This window comes from Bombus vosnesenskii, unplaced genomic scaffold (genome assembly GCF_011952255.1).
Source record: "Bombus vosnesenskii isolate JDL3184/JDL3185 unplaced genomic scaffold, Bvos_JDL3184-5_v1.1 scf7180000013285, whole genome shotgun sequence".
Lineage (NCBI taxonomy): Eukaryota > Metazoa > Arthropoda > Insecta > Hymenoptera > Apidae > Bombus > Bombus vosnesenskii.
In genome coordinates, this window is record NW_022882938.1 from 1747938 (window position 1) to 1772903 (window position 24966).

The window sequence follows — 24966 nt, forward strand, 5'->3', positions numbered from 1 at the left end:
CTTCTCTAATACCAAAAACTAGAAATAGAGATAAGTAAAGTACTTAAATTCTAAAAACTTCAAGACCACGCGCAAAATTTCCAGATTCTTGAGATTTCAAAAACTTTTAAACCCTTTAGAATCTTTAGAAATTATAGAGAACTCTTAACTCCTTTATATCGAACTCGAAGAATCCAGAAACGTTCGCAAGGAATTTCCCGAGTCTATTTTTCACCATTTTCGCCTTATCATTCCTAATGGAAAGTTTTGCGTCCTGTTGGTTCGCCGTACGGTGCAAACGAACTTCAAAAGACAAACCGCCATATTAATCAAGGAGGTGCGTTCATCAACTATCGCGTCTCTATCCACAACAAATCGAGCCCCATCCCTTGAAACGCGGCAACTTAACCACACGAGCAAACTTTCTTCGCTGTGCAACCGTGGCAACCGCGACAAACACTGGTCACACACATTTGTATCTTGCATTGTCGCGAGATATACGTACGCTCTGTTCGGAATTTGGAATTCTTCCCATGGAACGATGCTCGTTCAACGAGTTTCGATTCTGGTGCCAGCAAATCTGGTCCACCGAAGGAGGATCGCTGCTGCGTTCACGTATCGAGATCCATAAATTTACCAATTTCTTTCTCGAAGTCGCAAGACAAGAATTAACGCCAAAACTACCAGTCTGTTATATAGAGCTAAATATTCTGTACACGAATCTATAATATTCAATATTAAATGGAAAATATATTATCACATTATTTGTATTTACCAATTTCGAATCACGAAAGAGATCCTTTTTGAAATGGAACGTGATCTGCGCGGAATATAGAAGTTTCGTATATATAATAATTGTATGCATATGATAATTAATACCCATTTGCTAATTAAAGCAGTAATTAATACGAATCAATTCGACGATACGTTTCTAAAAATAGCAGGCGAAACAATGGTATAATTGTCCGTGCGACAATTATGCAGAACCATCTGTTTCGCTTAATATAAAACAGATTTAGAATACAATAATCGGAAAACGAAAATGAGCTGGAAGAAATCAATTCGTATCGAATATCATATATCGTCTACATACAGTTGCATTAGTTCAAATATTATTTTTATATCAATACCATTTGTAACTCTGCTAATTGTCACATATTAGTTTCGACGAGTTACTCTTTGTTTTACCTTAAAAATTTGAAATGCAAAATAGGAAACGAAATTGTTTATGGAATAAACAAAACATACTCGAAAAAGCAAACGAGAAATCCAATCAAATCTACTTAAAATACGGAGCGATTTAAATAAACGAGACAAATCTTCTGTATATCTAAACTCTATCACTAACGACAAGTGACCGGCAGTGGAGAAATGCTCGATCGTCTCCGACGGAACAGGAGAAATAAAAATCAAACGGTAGTTCGGCGGTGAACGTGACAAAGTTGTTTTTCCTATAGATAGAGAAAATTTCTATTCCCTCTTTTCGAGTGGAATTTCCCCGGGCGCTGGCTGGCAGCCGGTTCGCGTAAGAAAATGAACCGAGTCGAACCAATTGTCGTCCGTCTTCCGCGAATTGCCAGCCGCCCGAAAACCCGTGAAAACTTTCAATATGGCCATTCGACTTTTCTCGGCCAAACGGACGTCCGACCGTGACGAATGTATCCCGACGTCTCTTTCCTCGAGAAAATCCGCGTAATTTCTTCACGAATAATATGGAGGACGTATAGGCGGGCGGAAAACTTCGCCGCCGGTTGAAATAGTCGGTTAGAACTGATAAATCCTGTCCAGACTATGCTTGGAAGAACTTCCAGGCAAAGTTCAGGTCGGTCTGGTTCTTCTTACAAGAAATTCGGGAAGATTTAGGTTTATTTAGAGCTGATAAATCCTTGCCCAGCTTCGGTTAAAAGAACTCGAAATGTCGAGAATGGAGAGAAATGATAACGTTGTTACGATTGCTTTTATCGTCGATCGTATCTCTTTTTATTTGCAATTGTATTTGTATTTAAATATGTATGTAGGTACGTTAAATGAATCGATTGTTCGGGCGAGACTGAAACCATTGACAGTGTCGCGTAAAATAAAAAGAAATTTAAGAAAAAAAGAAACTTTATTTTTCTTCTGGTTTACAATACACTTCCGAGCTCTAGGCGTGACTGTTCAAGACTGCCTTGGATGATTTTAGGGGGAATATTTAAATTCTTTTATTCGTGGGAGTGGGAAAAGGTTTCGATCATATATTTCTGAGAACGGATAGAGTGACCGGATGTTATCCCGATGGTCACTCATGCTAAGGCGCTTGGAATTTCGCTATCTTATCGCTTTGTTTAGTCGGATTTCATCTGTGACAGTGGCCTGGTCTCTGATGTGAATTGACGTTACATACCCCCTCCTTAGATTGATTTTGGTCCTCCGAAATCTTAATTTTTCTTCAAGATTGTTTTATGGACGCTAATTGGTTAAAAGTGTACTTTTCTTCTTTGTCTTCATCCTTTATGAGAAAAAAAAATTTTTATCGGGTTCTTGAAACTGTACGTAAGCGTTTTGTTCTGTGAGTTCATTTAGTTTCCTAAAATCAATGACTACCCTCCATTTCTGTTTTCCTGAGGCGTCTAATTTTTTCGGAACTACCCATACCGGAGAGTTATAAGGGGATTCGGATTCTTCTATAATATTTTTCTTCAACGTGTCTCCTATTTGTCGCGATATCTCGTCTCGATGACATTCCGGTGGTTTATACGATCGTGTGTCTATAATAATTTTGTCTTTGGTTAACGAAATTGTGTGCTGAGTTAAATTAGTACAGGGCAAAAGGTCGGTTTCTAAATTAAAGATATCAATATAGTGGAGAATAATCATTTCGATGGATTCACGGATTGGTTTTTCAATGTGATCTGTTCTCGCTAGGCTTTTTAGTTTTGATACGTTGGAAGCATCATGACAATTTTGAATATTGTTAGAAATTTCAATGTTTTGCTCACCAGTGTTGATAAAACATACTTTAGTTGGTTTCAGTCCAGATAGATTGTTTGAACTCTGTTTTCTCCAGGAGTTAAATGTATTGGTTTCTGAAATAAAATGGTTTTGTCGTTTAGTCGGATTTTGTCATTGGATATTGAATAGTTATACTTTTCTAAACATGGTACAATGATTCCGTCTTCCATAATAGGAAAGTTGTTCGGTACTATGTGAAAAATGTGATTTTGTCCAAAAATCCGTTTCGTTACGTATTCGTTCGTTTCGTATACGTCTCGTCCCATGGAAAATTTTTGTTTCGGTCTTCTTTGTATCGCGTTGACAGTTTTGTTACGTTTCACCGAGTTTATCCTTGCTCCTGTGTCGACCAGAAATAATCGCTCTGCGGTTCGGGTTGACAAAGGTATTGTGAATAGTTTGCCTGTTGTGGTGTTAACTCTCGGAATTTTTCTCGGTCTTCCGTCGTTTCGTCGTAAGTTTCTGTTTCTATGTTGCGTGTCTCGAGATTGTCGTGGCCTCGGATGTTGGCTGGGTGTTTGAAAATTTCTACATTGACTGGAGACATGTCCGATTTGGTTGCATTTGAAACATTTCAGTTGAGTTCTTTGGGTAAGTGGCGTTCGTTCAGCTTGCTGGAAGTTCCTTGGCATTGGTTTAGGTGTTCCTTGGCATTGGTTTAGGTGTTCCTTGGAATCGGTTTTTGGCTCTCTCAATTGGTTGGTTCATTATTCTTCTTATTTTTTTGTTGCGTTCGATTTCCCTTATGACTAACTCCGCCTCGAAAGCTGCATCTTGTGCTTCTTGGAGATTCTTTGGTCTTGTAACCGATGTGCGTATTTCTATTTTGGGTTTTAAATTTAGGACAAAAACTTTGGTCGCTCGTTCAGTTTCAAGATCTATGGCGACTGCTCGACGTACTGGATCGCGAATTTCGTGTTGAAGCGCGTATATCAGTTCGTTGAGGTTGTGTCGGAACCTCTTCACATAACTGTGTACCGATTCGTTAACGTTTTGTCGCGTGCGTTGCAACTTATCACGAGCTCCGTTAGATGTAATATTCACGGATACAAATTTTCTGAGGCTTTCAAACAGGTCCTCGTAATTCTCGATTTCGGTGTGGCGGATACTGCGTTCCGCTTCTCCAATGATTCTTTGCGTTAGAATTAGTCGTAATAATATGCGTTTTTCTCGACATTCGGCTCGAGCTTCTCTTACCCGTTTAATAAACCCTTCTACTCCTATATCGTCTTATCCATTGAGTATAGGGATAAAATCTAGGCAGGTTTCTGCATTGTACGTGGGGTTGTCACAACTTACTGCTCCTTCTTCACTGTCCATATCGTCCGTTTCGTTAGGTTTTACAGGTGGTCGTTTTCTCTGAACATTGCTGGCATTAGATTCGTCCGTGGTAATAAAGGAGCCTAATTCAGTAGTAGCGTCATGTCCTAAATTTATTTTAGAGATATATTTTCCTAATAGTTCTATCTCTGCTGCACGTTTTTTGTTTTCACTATCGGCTACTCGTTGCGTTTCTTCTATACGTCGCGTAAGAAGTTCGATTTGCTCGAGTATGGCACGAGTCAACTTATCCATAGCTCCGGTTATAGAAGCGATATCAATAGTTCCGATTTTGTCTTTTCGTGACGTGGACATGATTCTAATCGAGCTTATTGATTTTCTCACACGGTAATGTAAAAATGAATCCAGATTTCCAGCTTACCGTAGTAGCTATTGCCGTTGAAGAGTCTCTGGGATGTTTCCTCTCTGGTTGGTTCTAGATTCCGAATCTTATTCGTAGGCTTGCTCTGCGCTGACCGTAGTCTAGCTCTCGTCTAGTTTCACCGCAGTGGAAAGTTGAAAAATGCTGCAGGGCTTTGTAGTAGCAAAGATTCGTAGTGGTCCGCTGATCCTTCAATCTTCAATGATGCGCGTACGCCGAAATCGTGATTTCATTTACACTGAAGCGAATGGATCCTGGCACGGATCGCCAAAAATGTCACGCAAAATAAAAAGAAATTTAAGAAAAAAGAAACTTTATTCCTTTCTGGTTTACAATACACTTCCGAGCTCTAGGCGTGACTGTTCAAGACTGCCTTGGATGATTTTAGGGGGAGTATTTAAATTCTTTTATTCATGGGAGTGGGAAAAGGTTTCGATCATATATTTCTGAGAACGGATAGAGTGACCGGATGTTATCCCGATGGTCGCTCATGTTAAGGCGCTTGGAATTTCGCTATCTTATCGCTTTGTTTAGTCGGATTTCATCTGTGATAGTGGCCTGGTCTCTGATGTGAATTGACGTTACAACAGCCTGGTTGTTTTTAACAAATAATTTGTGTTAATATTGACTGATAGAGGAACCAGTGGATGAATTTGTAATAGAAAAATATATTGAAATAAGTATAAGTATACGTATAAATATAGGTATATGCTGATCCAGATCCTCACTCTTACAGTGTTACAATACAACAAAACAAGCTATGACAGGGAGCACGTTGATATATTTATAGCAAAGGACATTACCAAAAAGTAAACCTTGTAGCTCTAGCTGAAGGTTACAAGAAACAGCAATATAAATCTACTTATAGCCCTTTTCTTTCTAGACCTTGTAACCCAAAACAAAATTTATATTCAAGAGCACAATAATATGGACCTCCCCTTATTTCGAATTTTTTGTTTCACTAAAAAAATTGTCTCCAGGTCACGGATATACAAAAGAGAAGGTGTAGAATTTTTCTTGAAGTAATTACTTTGTAGCAGCACCCGACCACGGAAATTTCCAACGGCTTCGCGACACAAAGCGCTATACCTTCAAAGCGTAAGGCCGACAAGCCTAATGTACCATCGATATCCCTACGGTTCTTTCACCGAATATTCGGTAGAATGCATACGCGGCAACCGTCGCGGACTTCTAATAAACGCGCGCGTAGTGGGGATATCAAGGGGCAACAAAGGAAAGAATCTGTTTGGTTTTGAACCAAAAGATTCATTCTGCCCTGAGTTGCGAAGTGCGAAAGCTAACCCAATTAGAGAAACGGGTTATTGTCTCTTGAGAGTTCAGTGTTAATCGTTACTTGTTATTAATCGTTGTTAAACGTTAACCGTTGTTAATCGTTAATCGTAGTTAATCGTTATTTGTTGTTAATTGTTAAGAGTTTAATAAACGTTACTTTTGAAAATCAAGAGTATTTCTTGTGGGCACCTTCACCGACTTCACCTCAACTTCAACATTTTGGACGTCGATAAAGAATGACTGTCCTTATGATCGTGATTGCTAAATATCCGTAACAATATGATGATTCGTTTTAGGCGAAATTTTGAGAAAGGTTCGCGTTTATGCGGATTTATTTCCGTTTGTATGGAAATCGTATATTTTGTAGAGATTTTGGGAATCTTTTGACGCTAAAACTTTCAATGTATATTAATATATATTATTCTATGTGGATAATTATAATCAAAGAGATATGATGATCATATTTTTATGCCAATAAAATTAAAGCTAATTTTTAATATATTATAAGATTGTAAAAGTAAAAATCCTAAAATCCATTATTTTAATAACCTTGCTTATTCTAGTGTTAAATATTAGGACGCAGAACGACACGTGTTTCTTAATTTGAAATGATACTTATCGCGTTCAATGATACCTACAGAAACTGATAAATTACAGCAAACAAGCATGGCATCGTAAATAACTTTTTAATCATACAATCCAGTATCGTGACAACGAATAAACAACCGGGCGTAAATTTTAATCTTCTAGCTAGCAAAATAATTTTTTTCCCGCGTGACCATTTCGCAGAAGATTAATCAAAGTCTCAGGATGAATTGTAGAGACTCGGTCAACAGATAACAGAGATATCTGGATGTGTATCATTCGCGATAGTAAAAGAAAAAAAAATCGCTACGACTGGCAATATTTCAGTCACCTAATATTTTTTGTTTAATTCCTATCTACCATTTTTATTTTTATATTTTTTATAACTGTGTTGTTTCGTTGAGCCATTAGCTTGCAAAACAACTGAAGCAGGTTCGATGGGAAAAAGCTGTCCAAGAACGTAATATTACGACGGTTCTTATGAATACGATCAATTTTTTTTATTTTTTCTTTCTTAGTTCATCCTCTTTTGCATTTTTTCAGCATACTTTTTTGGACCATGTTAATCTACCACGCTATAAATATTCGATTATTCGTATCGCTAAGATTCGATACACAACATAAATCATTTCTTCGATCGAAACGAAGAAATACTGATGTTCTCTGCAGTGTTTCGTCGCAAACAGAGTTTTATAACATGAAATACATCCACGTCGCGAAGCTAAGCAATCGAAGGTGAAATATATTTTTAAGTTCGTTCCATCGTGATAACCTGTTAATAGATTACATAAATCAATGTGGAAAGCATTTAAATCATTGGAACGCCTCTCTTAAATCAATTAAACTAATATACTACTACGTACGAGAAAAATATTCACGATACTATTAAAACCAGCAGGAAAAAAGAATCATAGTTGCGGTAAAAAATACAACTTACAAAAATCAGCTTCTCTATCAAAATTAGTAGCGCCGTTTAAAATTCATCTTGAATATCCTATGTCACCGCTATGGGAAATATGATAAATATTTATTGCTTCGACCATTGGACCGTGTAGTATCCGAATCCTAAATTATTTCAGATTATCAACATATGCCGCGCGAAAAGAAAAACGAGATCGAAGAAACCCATCAAGAGCAGCAGCTAACAAGAACGCTATTTGCCAGGGTGAGAAGCGTTCGCGCGACTAAAGTGGATGATGGTGGTATCGAAGAAAAAACAACGGAACAGCCGGAAGGACGATTCGAGCCGAATCGAATAAAAGAAAATTGGCTGCTAGGCCAAACGAAGTGAATATTCAACGGAGAAAAAAGGGACAATCTGAAATCTAGAAATGCGGAACGAGCCAGGCCAAAGGAAGAAAAACAATGAGAGTGGGAGAATATTAGAATAGGCGAATAGGCAAGAGAGGATTTATCGGGGCCTGGTTTATTAGCCATTAAGGAAGAACCTTCTCCTCGAATATTGTCCCGAGTAGATTCCAACGCGTCTGACTGTCGATCGCACACAAACACAGGCATATACACACGTGCGTCGGTGTACGTGGAAAGCAATGATCGACTCTGTGTAAGCTGCAAGCTGCAGTCTGCATTCGAAGGGTGGAAAATTGAAATTGAGCCTTCGACGTTCAGATATAGCCCGATGTCAGCACGGATTCCTCCGCTCTCCTATCCACCCTTATGTACCGCACGGTATACTACTTTACCTCTTGTAATTTCCGATGGTTTTGCACCCCATGCTATATCCCTCAGCTTTAGTCGAACTCCATGGGAGGTAGACACGCTGCGAAGACGATAATTAGCATTCCGGACGGACAAAAGCATCGTCTAACTCGCGCTTTGGAGTTTCGACACAAAGAATGAGGAGAATCACGTTCGCGAAACGATTTCGTGTATTAATACGATTCATTGTATTGCACGAAAATTACAAGTATGCGTGAAAGGTTGAATCTTTGATTCTTTACAAAGGTGAAGATTGTTAGACGATCTGATATATTCTCTGCTATGTGTGTGTATCGCTTAATATATGATCATAATATAATATAACAGAAGCTAACGGAGGTATACTGGTAGATATTAGTAAATCACGTTATAGTCTTATTTTGTTAGTGAGATAAGAAATATCTTTTATTAGCGTCAATTTTTCAATGTTGTTAGTTTTTGTTTTCTCAGCAAAGTAGGTTAAAGGTTAAAGTTACGAAGCTTTTAAGAGCGTCATGAGATGTAAGTACATTACGATCATGGCCATGTTTTTCACGCTTTTCAGCAGAGAAGGTTTCAAATTCTATATAGGTACTCTCGCGAGTTCTTGGCTCATCCATCAGTTCCAATTTCTAGTGTAATAGTAAATGTTCAGTGACTGCAATGGGGATTGCCAGGCGCTGTTGAAGTAAAAGTTGCAAAGAACATGAAGAGGAAAGGAACGAGAAGCGAAGAAATGCATCTTGAGTCTATAAGTGAACCCGTCACCGACACAGTCTAACAGATCCTACTTTACACAGAGACACTTCGATGCTGGAAGTTTATTCGCTGAAACGATAGCTCGCTGTTCATTTACACACGCAACATATTACTAGCAAGTAATCGATTTTCACGTGAAATTCAAAAATCAATTATTATGCTTCTCTTTTCACCGCTCCAATCCCCTTTCAGACTTCTTACTTTCTTTCTTTCACGCGTACTACTAATTGTAAGCCAACAGAGTTTTTAATTTTTCGTGTTGATTCTTTTAATCATTGGCATTCTTTCTTTCGTATTTTTACTTCCAGCGTCCCAATTTTTTAGCTACCTTCCTACTCTTCATTTGCAACCTGTAGCTACCTTTGAATTTCATTCCAATTTTCTCCGAAATACGAATAGGTACGTCGCAACGAATTAGGAAGACATTATTTGCTCGAAGGGACTCGGGCAAGGCCCGATCCTTGACGACGTGAATTATGGAAGCTTCTGACTGCTTGCACAAGGAAATTCCCCATCGGGGAGGTTCCCGTGTCCAGCAGACTCGCGAGTTGTGTTATTAGTTCTGGTCGTTGAATGGTCTGCGTGCCTTGCTAGGCCGATTGTCACGCGCATTGTCTCGCTCACGCCCGTATTTCAGTCTCCGCTTGATAGGCTGGTCTCCTTTTACGGTACAGTATACTCCTAATAAAGAAATTAACCATCCTTGTTTCGTACAAACGCGATACTGGTGGAAATCAACGGAATTATCGACGTCTTCGACAAAGAACGATTAAAAGAAGATGAAGTTATTAAAATTATATGAAAACGTCGCACGACGTTGATTTATTCACAATACTACAATTCTCCCCTTACGCTTTGTAACGAATCGATTTTCCAATTAATTTCTTAAGAGCAATTTTCCTACGCCATGTATTAACCGCCAGGTCGATGTTAATTAAACTGTGATGTAACAGGGGATTAACTAGGTAATTAAACAGATTCTTAGAAGAACTTATCCACGGATTACATCAGGTTAAGTACCTTATTACTATGTTTAACGCAGGCACGCAACCGTATGTCCCAAGACGAACATGAAACAGGAAGCGGGACGCATCTATAGATACGGCGACCTATGACCTACCAGGGAATTGTCCCATTTGTTCTTAGAATCTAGCTCGATGCATCTCGTGCGTGCCACCCGTATCTTATCCTAATTATTCGGTAATTTCGGCTAATTACTAGAGAAACGTGTAATTACTTGCAACGAAACCGAACAATTGATCTAAGAGAATCGAAGATACAGTTATTATAGAAAAGTTACATAATTACAGATACAATTTTACATATGTAGTATACAACAAAATAACGAGAATAAAAGTAAGGCGAAATCTAGCGCTTCTTTACAAACGCGACTAAAAAGAGTGTGACTTAGAAAAGAAGTTGTTTTACTAACCAAATATTACGAGTACTACACTTTGGATAATTTACATAGTTTTGCATATTACGTGTATTCTGTGAATTTCCTATGAACACGTAAAAATCAGCATACTAGTTACGAGGATCAACTTTTGGAAAGAGACGAATTTCATTTTCGTTTAGGAAAATTCGCACGAATATGGCGAAAAGAATCCGTGGTATCGATCTAAAGCAGGAACGCGACGAATCCGGAATGCGCTACTCGTAAAACTGCTATTACTTTTACCGATTCCACGATGGTAAACGGATCACGTACAGGGTCGCGGTAAAAGATTGAGAAACAGACGAAGAATCTTTATTTCCAACGGCCCGCTCTGAATACAGCTGTCTGGACAGTACTTCCCTTCTTACTTAACATTTTCACCTACACTGGATCTTTAAATATTGCCGGCAGACTCGAAAAATTACGATCGAGACTCTTCCTCACTTCGATTCTTTAAACATGGGATCGAATAAATCTCGTACTAGCAGAAGTGCAACGTTCAGGAATAAAGTTAAGGGCGTTGGGTTCATAAGGTAAGATTAAAAACTTCGTAGTCGTAATAAAAGTATTAAATACTTCGAAAAAAAAAGAGCTCCAAGCTTCAAAGATGAACGCAAAACGAGAAAAGTAATATTTCTCAGTGGGAACAGGAATGAAATTAAAAAACGCTGAACTTCCGGGTGAAAGAATTTAATCTGTCTCTGCGGTGGAACGCGTCCAATTCGAATCCGCGCGAATTTCAGACGCACCACCACCTTTATTGCTCGCTGAGTCGGAGATCATCTTTTCTCTGCCAACCGTCCTGTCCTGATCGCCAGCGATAGTCGCGTGACCGTCCCAACTTTATCGGTATTCTAAGGTTTACGCGTTCATTGAATCTCCAACTATATACTTTGCATTCTATTCGAAATCATAGTGGAAACTACGTGCGAGTATTCTTCGACTCTTCGTAATGGCTGATTCTTTGACTCTGAACGTGACGTAATTCGGATATGAAATAAATCTACTTCGAACACGCAATAGCTACACGAAAAGTATTTGTAAATATCCTTATTCTTTGGTAAAGCGTTCTCTTAGCAGGTCCTACATTTCATTTTCACAGCGTACAATCGTTTGTAGCGACACGAAGGTACTACTAAACGACACGAGATTTAATCTTGTTCTACCTAATTAATTATTTTACCTAATGAATTACAATGAGGTACAAATACTTGTCGTAGCCAGTCTAGATATTTTCCAAGAGGCGTTTGCTGAAAACAGCGATAAGTAAAGGTTTCAGTTGTTCGAAGATGGTTTTTAATTGATTCAAAGAATTTTATTTTCATCGACAGCGTATCTACGACATATCAGAAATATTCGATGAATAGAAATTATAATAGTGGAATAAGATCGATAAAAATTAGCAGAGGAAACAAATGCACGATTGGCCACACAAAGTATCGAATAACTTCCGATACGGCAGAATCAGATATCGGCGACGTTCGAGTCGTAAAAGTAGATAGTCTGCGTTTCCGAAATTGAGAAAAACGATCCTGAACGCAATCGAAACGAAACGAGAGATTTGGGACTTGCAAGATACGTGTATCTATATCAGTGACTTTCCACATTGCAAGAATCCATATCGTCGAATCCTAGATAAAATTCGAGATACAGAGCAATTTTGCTTTCTGAAATTACTAGCACAACATATAGAAACTCGAAGATGAACCAATTGACGATGTTTTCGAATAATTTGAAGAGAAAGTTATCGTCAACCTGATACTTGGCTCCTGATAATTTATAGCGAAAAAGTTATTCTGAAGCTTTTGCAAAATTTTGCACTGTGATAATTTCAATGAAATATCAATTAGTTCATCTGTGCAATGAAACGAAAAAGAACGAAAGTCGCCGTTTCAAGCGATAAGTGGCAGTACGAGAAATAACGTATTTCTGACTTTTCAGTGTTTTGTCAAAGTAATTTTAGGTCTCCAACGGTATCTACACTGGCAACATCATAACATCGAGTTAAAGTGATTTCGCATTCCCCTCGAAATCGTAATAAAGCCCGGTGTCACCGTTACGACCGACACGAAGGAAATAGTCTGCCTAACAGCCTCATTGGCTTGAGAATCGCGATGCCACGTCAAGATACGGTTCTTCCCGGTGACTACATCGGTCACGATGAATCAAAAACCACTCGCTGGATATATTTGCCGAATAAGTATATACGTACTTAATATGATTGTACATATGACAGATATGCAGAATCACTTGGTACCTTTGATGGCCGAATCGATTAGACGGCATACCATTTGAATGATCTCGAAATAAATCACGAAATAAATCTGGAAGTAAATCTCGCAATACCAACGTTCACGTAATACCGCATCGAAAATCGCTTTCACGATGTCAAAGTCCTGACTTGTCTGATAAATCTTGATTTTTTCCAGGCTCTCCGTGTCAATTCTACTCTTAAAGTCAACGAAAGAATCTTCTCGTCGACCATCTGTCTCGAATCTTACATAACGTTATGTTTAAATTGAAATATCCATTGGAAAATTTCCTTGATTATAGCGATACTCGAAACACGATCCACGCAGTGTCATATTTAACCCATAATTCATACGACCGTCGTTTTACTATGTAAATATAAATATAAATATTCAGGAGTTTACAAAAGATATCGCGGAGTTTCTCAGCACCTCGCAAAAGGATACTTTCCAAAGTAGCAGGAGAATAAAAATTGCCAACCTGTCCCAAGTTTAGCAGTTCGGTGGAAATTTTCGAAAATTTACCGAACCAATAACATTCGATGTTATTTAGATTACACTAGATTTAAAACACGCTCGAATAAAATTCTCAGAAATTCTCCAAGTCGACCACGGTCGAGGATACCTAAATTGCGTTAAATTTGAAACAAGTTGAATCGAAATTCTCAAGAATTCTCCAAGCCAGCGACACTCGGAATTACTCAAACTGCGTCAAATTTGGGACACGTCCGATCGACATCCTCGAAAATTTCCAACACCAACGACGCTTGAAATTACGCAAATTGCGTGGAATTTAAAACGCGTTCGACAGAGACTCTCGACGATCGTGTAGACCAGCGATACTCCAGATTATCCAAGTCGCATGAAGCTTACAAATGCGACTCGTAAGTTTCCTGGATTGCTATAAATTACAGCGTTAAGTAGCCTCTGAAAATATTCCACACCCACGGTTATTATATTCGTTACGTCTCTCGATTATTAACTTAGACGAGCGTCGAGATCCTCCTACGAAATTAGCAAAATCCACTATCCATCCTGGCAAAGACAGAACAGTGTAACAAGACGGAAAGACGACGACGTCGAGACCAGTCTGGAAAGAAGATGTACGCTCTGTTACGTGATCGTGACGCAATTCCCTGCGCTGTATCGTTCGTCGAGAGAGCACGCCGGAAGTAGGTTCGCGGTTAATGAAATTGCCTAAGTAACGATCACGTGTTACGTGTCCCCGTGCATAAGGGGGAAATCCCGGGGATCTTTACTGTTATGCAAATCGAGAACGACGAGCCGAAACGATTGTCGAAAGCGTAACACGGCGGTTCCGGCAAAACCTCCTAATTTTAATTAAGATCCCTATCAATTGCTCCCTTCCACCCTACGCTGTTTCGCCAGGGCTTTAGTTTTTTTCCAGCAAACGAATCTACCACGTTCGATTACGTCCACCGGTTTGATTTATCTTCACCAGAGACCTTGGAGTAAAACGAGTTTCCAGGTGGCTCGTTTTTTCGTATTAGTTGGCGACGATAAATGCCGAGGATATTTGATGGTTGGCACTTTTATCGATTATTAGGGCTGTTCGGGGTTTCCTTTATGGCGACGAATAACGGGGTTTGAAGTGAGAATTATTGCTTTACAATGATTCATGTTTGGATTTTTCATCTTGAACCAGGTTAACATTACGTACCCTTTCTTCTCTTTGGTACCAGAGTATCGGTGTTTATGGAGATTCAGCAACGTTGATCTTTGACTGATATGCACAACAGTCTGAACGAAGCTAGTTTCAATTTGAGAATATCTCGTTTGAATTCCTACGTAGTAAAGTATTGTATATTATAGTATTACGTAGATATACGAATTAATATTAGTATTGGAAAAATTAAACGAAATTAAATCCAATCTAAATTGCTATGGTTATGCACGATTCGACGATTAAGGACGACGATAATAGATCATTTTTGTGATTCTTTTAAAAATAAAATAAAAATTGCTAAGAAAACGCTACATCTAATATCAAGTTCAATATTATATTCTTATATTCTAAGAAGATGAAACTTTCCAGCAAAATGTAAGAGCAGAGAAGATATGTACATTAAAGGAACTAAATATGAATTTTGCCAAAAAAATTCAATTTCATGCCCGAAATAAACGATATTCCTTAAAATTTATCGATCCGCCATCAAGAATTTCTTACACTTTCATAGTCATTTTTCTTTCTGCTCTTTTCCATCGATTCCACGAGGTCCAAGATGAGATCTAGCTCGTTCATAACTCGTGCAACGTCGCGTTTTTAGGAAGTCCCGGGTCTACCAGGGTTAGTTTACAGTCGCCATTAATTTTTATTATTCATCGGCATTTTTCTGCCATTATATCGCGTTACAGCTATAAATTTTCATGAATATTTCGGAATCTGTTGGCAGAATGTCCACCCGAATTATTAATATATGGAAAATCGCTGCTGTTAAATATTTAACGTCGTATTTTTACGATGAGAAAGAACGTGCATCGGATTCTTCCTTCAATTACAACGAAAAACAATTTAGATGGCAACCGTAACAACTCTAGATCAATTCCGTTTCGATTTAAATAACTTTGCATTCGCTTAACGTTGCAATGGAATAATAAACTCGATTTTCGTATCGTTGTTTCGTTCGTAAGCAACGGATAATTTAATACCGATGTCTATTATATACTTATCATTTCCTATTGAAATATCAAGCTAATACTAATTATATTCTATATATATCTATAAACGTCAATATAAAAGAATCTTAGAAGAAATGCACTTTTATAGAAATCTACTCACAAAATACTCACATCAAGTTATTTAATCTTAGAATAGTCGTCGTCAAGTAATATCAACCTTAACAGATCTAAAAGCGAAGCTTGTGTTGCAAGACGCGTCTAAGAGAAATATTCTTTGCCAAACAACCCTTCCCAAATCTTATTATATTCACTTTCATATGTAAATACCATTTCTATAACCTAATTGATTTAATAGCAAAGCTTTGCTTACTCGAAGCATTTAAAAAGGATATTCGTTACCGAACAACCCTTCCTACCGTGGCAACACCGATCTATTTCTGAAACAAGTTCCGATTATGCAACGAAAAAAAAAAAAAAAGAAAAAGAAAGAAAGGGCGAGGGACAAGAAAATCGACTCTCAGAGTGCACCTGTTCCCCAAGAAAGCGTAGCATCCACCGTTCCAGGATCTGGTTCGAGATCTTTCACGGTAGAACGGTGGACGTTTTTCGATTTAATGAAAGAGTTCCATCTCGAATCGAACCAACTTCGGTGTCGGCCGCGTGCAATCCGCTTCGTCCCAAACAAATACCGGTCCCGGCCAATATTGATCCTCGTAGTAGTTTCTCCTTTCGCGTCTTTCGCTACTGGTCATCCGTCGAACAATGACCCCGTCGAGCATGCCCGGCTAATGAAACGCTTTTAACAGTATCGTTTCAATGCTACTGCCCGATGGCGCGCCAACTCGACTGTCTCAAGTCCCAGAGACGTCCTCGATCCTCCGAGAATTGTCCTCCACGTTTGCTCTCTGAATACTACCGGTCGTTCTTTCAACGAGAGCGATTTGCTGGTTGAAACTTGAGTAGATGCCTGTGATCGCTGGACCACGTTCAAGAAGTGAATTTTATCGTACGCTCATGGCCAACTAAACGATGACGATTATTTTCGGAATTTCAACGTTCGGTTATTTTCTATATTACCACGAAAATAAAAATCGCTAATATTAATGTTACGTGGCATTTACCGAACCAGTAACATTCGAAATTATTTGGATCGCGTAAATTGTATTAGATTCATATTCGACTCATACTTCTCTTCAAATTCTTCGAGCTTCGAATAGAAATGGTAACTTTCTGCAAATTATCAATATATTTAGTGTTTTTTTTCTTTCTTGTAGGAAAATTCCCAAGTTCTACTTTCGATTAGAATATAAAAGAATTTAACAAACGCCAATTATCAGTTAAATCTTCATTGGAACAATTTATATTTTATATACTCATGTACAATTTTCCTATTCATCAAGATCATTAAATCCAGCCAGCTTTTTACTTCTTTTAGATCTTTAAACTCGTAATATTCGTAATAATAAAAATATAGTTGTAGCTTAGGATAAATTTGTCACTTTCATTCGCGAGGAGAAATTCCTGAAATCTACATGATGCGATCTACATGAAATTCACACACTATATTCTGGACAATCAGCCGCTTCCATCTGCACCCTGAAAACCAGCGAAAAAAGGAAAAGTTTCACCCTCCATCGGGCACAGCCACGCGCGTTCGAACGATACGATTGCGACTCATACGGGCTATCTGCCAATGGCAACGTTTTATCTTGCTCGAATCGCGACCGACCATTTATCAAAATCGTCCTCCCTCGATGGCGCCGATTCTCATGAATCGTTCTATCCGCGTGAATCAGGCTTAACGCGCGAATAATTAATAATTCAAAAGAAAACACGTCACACGAAAACACATCGAATTCATTCTTCGAAATGATCAGAACGTTGCCAATAATTACATTTTCGTCAAGTTCCACGGACATTTAATACTTTATCGCGAATAATAGTCTGTATCAGAATATTTGGTTACTTATATTTTAGAATTTTTCCTCAATGACGTTGTCGAATTAACACGTTGAGTGCCCTGAGAACCGCAATACGTTGAATAATAACGTCTCATTTTTGCAAGATATTACTATGTTGTATCTGGCCATATTTTCTCTGATAACGTTGTCTAAATTGTTCACGTTACCGATAATTTGTTACGAAATTTTATTTTATATTCTATTTATCTCTGAAATTGATCTTATTTTAGTCATTCTAGCAAATTTAGAAACGTGGGTCACCAATGGCCACTGTTACAGTCAACGTGTTAAGCGACTGAATTTAGAATCCAACGATCACCAGCATAGTGAAAATTAGCAAATCCGCTCACTAAACATCTGTTTTATTTGTCAGAATTTTTTACTTGCACGCTGTTTAATCAGTGGCAGACAAAGTCACGCATACATGACACCCGCTGTAGAAGTGTTAATGATACAGACATTTTTACGCATTAAGAATTCGTTCGCTTTCTCTAATTACAAATAGAAATCGCGCAACCTGCCGACAGACGATCGTTTCACCGCGAAATTACGCATAACCGGGCCACACGATTAACGTTATGCGAACGACGAAAAGCTACGCCATTGATGGTTGGCAGATTGGCTAACATAGAAATTCCGGAAGCAAATATTTGACCGGATGAATCGGTTGGCCAGTTGCGGGACAATCTGATGATTCGCTGTAGCAAACTAACGTGAGGCAAGGTTTATCGTCATTAGTGTAAATGTATTTCACGTGTGTTTCTCTATATTATATGCTTTATGTTATTTTTGGTTCAGAAAGCAGTCAAAACGACTCATTTATTAGTGTTTAGAACCATAAAAGATCACTAGTAGGTATCACATCTACATATATTACCTATAAGTATGTTAAAATTGAATGAAGAAATATTTATTTGCAATTAATGAAATTTTGTATAAATATTTACAATGAATAACCGAGTATCGAATATTAAGTACACGCCTCAAAACGACTCATTTATTAGTGTTTAGAACCATAAAAGATCACTAGTAGGTATCACATCTACATATATTACCTATAAATATGTTAAAATTGAATGAAGAAATATTTATTTGCAATTAATGAAATTTTGTATAAATATTTATAATGAATAACCGAGTATCGAATATTAAGTACACGAATGCACCTATCTCACCGTGTGTATCTGGTTAAATGTACTGAGCTAATACTTCGATATGAGGTGGATATTTATACATGTCGGTTTATTAAAGAGACGAGTGATAAAATTGTAATAGTCAATGAATATTAAAATCACTTTAAGTACTAGTACAGAGATAGTGCATACCGGTCGTAATCGTCGCACGCTCCATACTACAGTTCAACTCTACGCTCGCTGTATGACTCGCTATAATGCTCCGGTTGACGATTACAAATAACAGCGATAATATTTTGTCCGGAGTTCGTTTACCTTTGAACCTAACAAACCAAAACAATGTTCACACTCCAAGGTACAACGATACGAGTCTCTCCCGATTCTAATCTTTCGTTGACTCATGTGCCGCTACAGAAATGCGCTTTGACGTTTAAAATTAAACAACGTGAACGCTATTTCGTATTGAAGCAGTATCAAATGTGAGTATTGATTTCATGTAATATGATATCTGTGATCGTCTCACGCGAGACATTCTCGAGTCACAGTTCGAGATCAGTTTCACCAAGTGTAAACATTCTAAAACATACGGTTTCACAAAGTCATTTGTATGTGCAATATATAACATATAATTTTATTTATATGTTATGTTAAAACTGTCTTACAATTAAAACTAGACAGGAATTATACATAAATATATGTCGGGTTTACATTGGAATTAGAGTTAGGGGCGTGAAACGAATCTTCGTTCGGATTACACGTTGTCGTTATGCAATAGAGAAGACATCGACTAGTGCAAATACGATTATTATAGAATTAGACAAGTAACTCGAGCAACTAGTGACAATGAACCTAACGAATAACGTTCAATAACGAATCTGCGGTCAACGGGATGATGGATGAACATGCTCACAATATCTAAGTCTTTGTTAAAACGTGCAGAGCGTACGTGTAAAGCGTACAGACACTAAGTAACTCGTTAATACGACCTCACGAGAGAATGACTCTCCGTCGCGATGATGCTGCGGAGGAAAGCTATGATGGGGTGTGTCTAAGGACACGAGATCATCGGATTCGTCGAGGATAGCCTTCGTTCAGAAGGCGAGGGAAATTGGCATTGCTGCTAATTGGTCAATCTCCATATCGGTGGTCAGAAAAAGATGCTAAAAAAATAGGTCTCTCCTATCTTCCCGTAGTTGGGACAAAGACTGTTTGTCTGTTTGAAGGACCTTAGGTAACTAGATCTTAGTTTATAACGGCCCCCGGGCTAGCTGATCACGTACTGTGGTGACGCGTCGGCATTTGATAACCATCGTACCCGAAGAATAGGATCTGCGTGTGACGAGCCACGGGACAGAAACCGTTGGAATGTTTACTGTCGCGTGCCGCTACAAATATTTCTTTTAAGGAGAGCTATAGAATTACTCCGTACCTTTGTTAGACAAAGCGTTCATCCCGTGACCGCGACTACGTTCGGCGACTGGCTGTCGTCTCGAGCCCAAGCTCATTATCACAAATCTCAAACAAATACAATCGGATCGAAAGACGACAATTGTTTAATTACGCCTATGATAGAATCTGGATTACGGTGTTAGGGGATTATCCCGAAGTTCCAAAGGAGAGGCTTCGATGTCCTTTCATCTCCGACATATATTAGATAATTTGTTCGACGGTTCGCGGAGGAGGCGCGTCAACGGGAGTCGTAAATTCCCGTTACAATTAGATTATCGACGCCACGAACTGATCGACCCTCTATTTCAGTTAGGATAATAAAGGTGGTTGAATTAGTATAACACTGAGTTTAACAGGTTATAATATACACTTTAATCCAACAACTAGTTTCGCGAAGTATACAAATGTTCGGAGAGACACGCGGGTTAAGTTACGATGCCGAATTGTAATGTCGTTTACAATAAGATTAGAAGTGTTCGACTCGAATAGTTATTAGCAAGACCACGATGTTAATCGTAGTAGGAACAACTTGCAAGTAGTGAGTTCGCGAGAAGTATAAATCGCAAGTAAGATAGAACCGAGAGATGGGTTCAGCGAGTAAGCGACTTGTAGACTGATCTAAGAATGTAAAACCAGTCAAAAGACGTTGACTGTTCTAAAGATGGAAAATCAGTAAAGTTCAGAGACGATGCCGTGGCGGAGGAAAGCTAGCGATGGGTGTGTCTAGCGCACGGGATCATCGGATTTGTTGATGACAATTTTGGCTAGGCTATGGGGAACAGCAAGTAACTCCAACATTGAAATACTCCAACGCTTTCAATCGAAAACGCTAAGATCCCTAATTGACGCACCTTGGTATGTAACCAATGAAACAATACACCGCGACCTCAAGATACCCACCGTCAAAGAGGAAATAGCAAAATATAGCAACAGATACAGCAAAAGAATCAACAAACACCGAAACCCCCTAATCACTGGACTACTCGATACGACGGACCAGACTCGCAGGCTGAAGAGGCACTACCCGCTAGACCTAAACGTCAGATTCATTTAATTATCCAAATTAAGCATATGCACTTACTTATAATACTTATAAATTATACCTATCTATAATAAGTATTAACTTATTGTAAATAAACAGCCATGTCACTGCGCCACGCCAGAAAAATTACTGAAAATTCTCAACGCGAGAATTGATTGTAATTTCAACAAATAAATAAAAAAAAAAAAAAAATTTTGGCTAGGAAAGTGAGGGCAATAGTCATTGCTTTTGATTGGATAAGAAGAAGGTTGGTGGACAAGGAAGGGTCCTAGCCGCCCACGAGAAAAAGTTGCTAGCGGGAGATACCGAACATGAGAAAAACCAAATTTCCCCGATCTTCCCGTAGTAGACAATAAATTTAAGGAGCACTTGAAATAAAAGATATTTGTTTAGTCTGAAGGACCCTAACTATAAAAATGCCAAGATTTATGGTGGGTCCTTATGACTATTGAGGGTACGCAGTAAGAGTGTGTAGACATCTGACTGCCATCTTGTCCGCGATGTGGAGCCTGGTTTGTGTAGAGTCATAGGACGTAACATAATTATATATTAGATAATATAAGAAAACTGAATCATTCTCTTAATTCCAAGATAACCTGACTTTCCAATTGAAAAAGAATTCAATCGTTTTTAAAATCCAAATGTAAATTCAAAGTTAGCATCATATCGTTCCAACGATCCCCTAATGCAGAGGAGAATTCCCGCGATTGATGTACGAGAGGGCGCGCAAAGCTCTGGGACATAAAGTACCATATCAAATCATGTTCGGCCACAATTGCGATCTATCGGGCGCGCGTCAGGTATCACACCTTAGCCAGCGAATAATTTATCGCGATCCCACGAGCAGGCAACAATATAAGCAATTTCGCGCGCACAATACACCAGGCCTGCCATCCCTCCAATAAATATGAACAGAGTAGTAATAAATTACGAAGGACGATTAGAGCGGACTGGCGATAAATTAACGTGAACGCGCGCGCCCCCCTGGTGTATCAGCGTTGCATCTCGCGAGTGATCCGCTCGATCGGTTACACAGATTAATCCCTTTTTACTTTCGCAACACGCTTGAATGACCTACACATTTTTTTACCAACACTTATCAGTAGATAATAATAGATTCTTAGTAGGTATACCATACGTGTATATTAGTATAATATATTTACTATACACTATACAAGGTGGTTGATAACTGGTGGTACAAGCGGAAAGGGGTGATTCTACGCGAAAAAAGAAGTCGAAAATATAGAGTAAAAAATTTTTTTTTTAATTTTTCCATCGAGACAACGATCTACAGTGAGATCCGTTATAACGAGACGTGATAAAGTGCACGCGTACCGAACGAAAATTCAAAATCGATTTTCTCGAAAACAAAGCTTCAAATGAAAAATTTGTATTCTATATTTTCGACTTCTTTTTTTGCGTAGAATCACCCCCTTTCCGCTTGTACCACCAGTTACCGATCACCCTGTATATTTAATAGCAGTCGCGGAGATTACTAAAAGCCTCTAACTTAGTCGTCCCAGAGCCCATACTACTTTAAGAAAAATACATTTTATTTTAAACTGTATTTTAAGAATGCATATTAAAAAAACATTAAATATAACTCATTACGAAAGAAATTTTATTTCATATTTACATTAACTTATTTCATTTTAATGGTCTTCTCCTATCCCCCATTTTTCTATGAAAACAGCCTTCACTGAATCAATAGTCTCTGATCTCAAAAACTTTAATTCAGCTCTCATAGCAATTGATCGTTTGAATCTAAATTTCGAAATGATTCGTAGCTTCTCGATAGTGTAAAAGATCGTTCGGCTCGAATATTATTCAGCAGTTAAATCCTTTGAAAGTCTCAATCAATGTTGAATATTGAATTTATACAAGTTCTAAGTCTTTAAATTTTCGATAAGTCTTGAAAGTCCCAGAAGTTGGTTGAATATCCAATATGCATTTTCTATGAGATATTGTATATTATATGGAAAGATTGAAGATTTTTATTGTATAATTTGCTAACTAATGCGCCACGTTACCGTACTAAAAAAGTATAAACTGCATTACCGCCAAAGACAAGATCTGTGATATGCAACTGCGCTTGCAGAGGGCAGCAAGTATTTGGCATACAAAATAAAACAATTATAATAGTTACACTGCATCAATTAATAAATACTAACAGCGTATCCGAAGAATAGAAAAACTTCATTTAATACCGCAGAAATATGAATTGATTATTTTTCTGTCTCTTCACATTATATCATTAAATAAATTTTATGTTACTTTTTACAATATAAAAATAACAAAAATACGGACGAAAATGAGAATCGCGATTTTAAGAATTAAAAAAATTTTTCCTTCGAGCCGGATTCGAACCAGCGACCTATGGATGTCTCCGAGAATCAACCAACTACAGTCCACCGCTCTACCAACTGAGCTATCGAAGGATTTACAAAAATAATGTGTTTTAACATAAACAACTCGCTATAGAGCATTCGAGGTTATTTGATCATAATATATATATATGAATGAATGAATGTATACAACAAACACGTATAATACTAATTGCTACATTTTTACCGATATATGAATATTAGAAAAAAATAAAAGAACTTTTCGTACTTTGGAATTAATCGTAACAAGCAAAAAAAAAAAGAATATTAAATACAATACACATAATTCTATAGAACATAATTATTATAATATGGAATATATGATTATAAAAACAAATACCACGCTAAATGTTTTTCAACTTTCTAAGTCTTTAAAGAAGGAAGTGATTGTGTATAAGTAAATCTAGATCACAGATAAACAAAGTTATCAAAAGAAAAGATAAATATCGATGATGTCAGGGAAGATGACAAAGAGACAAAGAAAATGAGACGTTTATACACTTCGTTCTCTCTCAAGGTTCAAGAGTGCTACATGTGTCAATAAAGTTAGATGACAATTAAAAAGTAAATGGCTGACAAAAGAATGTGTCGCGATTTCTAGATTATGAAGTAATTCCTGACAGAAAATAGAGAGAACGAAATAGTTTTACGATCACGAGAAGCTATATGAAATGTGTAGACGATTAATATAAATTAAACCATTGTTCGCAAATCAATGGGTAACCTAAAAGACACTCACCGACAATGCACGTTGGAATGCCTTGTCGACCGGATGGTAACCAAAATACTCCTCGACACCAACGTCCACAGAATCGTTTGACGAAGTTAACATTTATCGCAGGCTGGCGTCAGGTTTGCCAAACATTTCGCAGAACTTCAATGTACTTTTGTTTACACGCACCACACATCACACTTTTAATACCGAACGCCATTTGTCGAACGTTTCCGAACAAATTTTCACGACTGTCAAACGTGCCTCTAATTGCGTCGCGTGCTGCCATCTATACGACTCCTACGAGAATTTTGGATTTGAATATATTTTTCAATTATCGCGCTAAAAGAAATTAACCACGGAATATTTTAAATATTCTTCGTTCTATTAAATTTTGATACGTTATTGAAGGTTGAATGTTATTATTAAAAATTAATTACATTATTAAGTATTAAAAATAGAAATCAGCGAAATTTAAAAATACAAATTATATACTAACATTATTAAAAATTAAATTTTATGCTTTAAAATATTAAATTACAGTAATATTTATCATTAATTCGTCTATTATTATATTATATACATACAGAACTTACAAATATGATTGAAAAAACGCAAAACTTTGTATGAACTGATACTTTATTAGCTTCGGAGAAGATATAGGTTAATGCAGATATGTATAAAGTTTTAACGAAGATCTGTTAACAAACTGCAAAGTTTCGTGTTCTGAAACGTTTTTCGACAGAATATTTATATCTTACGTACCATTTTTTAAGATATATGTATGAAGAAGACGCAGAAGCTTGTGATCAGATTCGATGACCGAATTCAAACTGTTAAATAATGGCTGAAAAGCATTTTGGCGCGATATATCGCCATCTTTAGTCAAATCATGACATTAAAATTAAAAAATTTTTGAAAATATTTCGATTATGTTTACATCTTTTCCCG

At 37.6% G+C, this 24966-nt stretch overlaps 1 protein-coding gene and 1 non-coding gene across 3 annotated transcripts in view; both read right to left on the minus strand.

Moving 5' to 3' along the window:
* The window catches only part of LOC117232159 (von Hippel-Lindau disease tumor suppressor), a 105574-nt gene extending 81213 nt beyond the window's left edge, over positions 1 to 24361 (minus strand). Inside the window, exon 1 of one of the 2 annotated variants that reach the window (XM_033491354.1) lies at positions 24043 to 24361. The gene's annotated coding sequence lies outside the window, so the exon portion shown is untranslated. Of the gene's footprint in view, positions 1 to 2957; positions 3045 to 24042 lie in introns of those variants that run through there. The other variant, XM_033491356.1, reaches the window with a different exon arrangement.
* On the minus strand, positions 23266 to 23357 carry Trnay-gua. Its single transcript is given in 2 exon segments — positions 23266 to 23301; positions 23321 to 23357. It is a non-coding gene; the product is annotated as a tRNA-Tyr (tRNA).
* Positions 24362 to 24966: the final 605 nt, after the last annotated feature.